General features: G+C 43.3%; 1 non-coding gene across 1 annotated transcript; it reads left to right on the top strand.

The window, feature by feature from the left end:
• The first annotated feature begins 1,058 nt into the window (after window positions 1-1,058).
• On the top strand, window positions 1,059-1,141 carry trnal-cag (transfer RNA leucine (anticodon CAG)). The gene has a single exon. It is a non-coding gene; the product is annotated as a tRNA-Leu (tRNA).
• The last annotated feature ends 590 nt before the right edge of the window (window positions 1,142-1,731 follow it).

The following is a 1,731-nucleotide window of genomic DNA, read 5'->3' as shown; positions in this document are numbered from 1 at the left end:
ATTGTCTCGTCGCCAATTGATACGCTCATAATAAAGAATGAAACTGAGTACTGTGAACAATGAGTAAGTGTGACATTAGCTCCTTTAATAAGACTCCAGAGTGCTTATATACCGTGCTCCCAATGGATGCTGGAATCCCTTGGGACTCCAACAGGTCGCCCCTCTGGTGGTGGTGTGATAACGTTGGCCAAGGGTTAAATACATAACACAAGGTGTGTACGGAAATCAACCATCAAAAGCCCTGTCATTAAACACAGGGGCTTCTGGCAATTTTCTGATCGCAAAGCGCTTTCATTCCTTGTCCTTAACATTGCAGATGTGGAAATTGGGGAGTTTAATGACTTTGAAAGGAGAACATTGTTGTTTGGTGCAGTTCTGGTCAGAGAAATGTTTGTGAAAGGAACTTTTTGCAGAGAGAGGGATTGAGCATTTCAGCTTGTTGCTGAACACTTCTCTCTGGGCACTGAGCTAAGCAGCAGTTTCCGTAGTGTAGCGGTAATCATGTTTGCCTTACACGCGAAAGGTCTCTGTTGCGAGCCTGGGCGGAAAAATTATTTGTGAAGCAAAAACTTGTCTGCAATAAAATTAAACAAAAGCAGTCCAGGGTACATTGTCGCATGAGCAATGAACATTTTAAAACTAATCTACTCAAATACAGAGTGTGTAAAATCAGATCGGGGATAAAAATTCATCAAGGATTAAAGTTTCACTAATTATTAAAGTTCAGTTATTGAAATTTCGATTGTCCCTGTTTGCATTTCTTTCATTCTGTGAAACAACACTATCGGTTTCTTCCATCAGATCGAAGTTGCATTTGAAACCCACAAACAGCTCATTAATTATTCGCTCTTCCCCAGTTCCAGAGCTCAGAGGGTTATTGTCCATCACTGAGATACAAGCGACATCAAACCCGGGCCAAAGCTCCCCGTGCACCGATCACAGGCTCAGGAAAACCCCAGGGGAGAGGACATCCCGATCACTGGGCCTTCCAGCAACACTGAACAAGCGCCCGGTCTGAAACTTTCCTGAGTAATAACTTGTAACTGAAGCATCGCACAGTCAGGATGGCCGAGCAGTCTAAGGTGTTGCGTTCAGGTCGCAATCTCCTCTGGAGGCGTGGGTTCAAATCCCACTCCTGACATTCGGTGTTTTTAATTGCAAACTCATTTGTTTTGACAACACTCTGAAGTGCATTCGGACGTCCATCGAACATAATAAAATTACTCCACTTCAATTACAAACGGTGATATCAAAGTTACTTCCCAAACCGGGAAACGATCCCGGGTGGCTGTAGCGAAAGGAATGGTTTTGTGAAGCATTGAAAGGTGCCCTGTAAATATCCCGCACTGCTAATTTAAACTCACGTTATAATTTGTTTCAGTGCAAAAGAAGGCAGGCTCGAAGGGCCAAATGGCCGACTCCTGCTCCTGGTTCATGTGTTCTTATGCAGAGCACAGAACAGATGATTAAATTATCAGCTCTCCCTCAGTTCGCATTTCTTTCATTGTGCAAAAGAAGAAAATGGGTTCATTAATGATGTTTTCCTGTGAAAGCAACATAAATTTTAAGGAACTGTAATCGACAAACATGGGGCTCAAACCCACAATCCTGAGATTAAGAGTCTCAAGCTCTACCGACTGAGCTAGCCAGGCTTCTCAACATCTATCCTGTCAATCCCCTTCAGAATATTGTCCGTTTCAACGAGATCAACTCCGATTCTTCGAAACCCCA

The sequence above is a fragment of the Pristiophorus japonicus genome, unplaced genomic scaffold (assembly GCF_044704955.1).
Source record: "Pristiophorus japonicus isolate sPriJap1 unplaced genomic scaffold, sPriJap1.hap1 HAP1_SCAFFOLD_754, whole genome shotgun sequence".
NCBI lineage: Eukaryota > Metazoa > Chordata > Chondrichthyes > Pristiophoridae > Pristiophorus > Pristiophorus japonicus.
The sequence above is the reverse complement of the archived record's forward strand: the minus strand, read 5'-3'. Positions and strand labels throughout refer to the sequence as shown.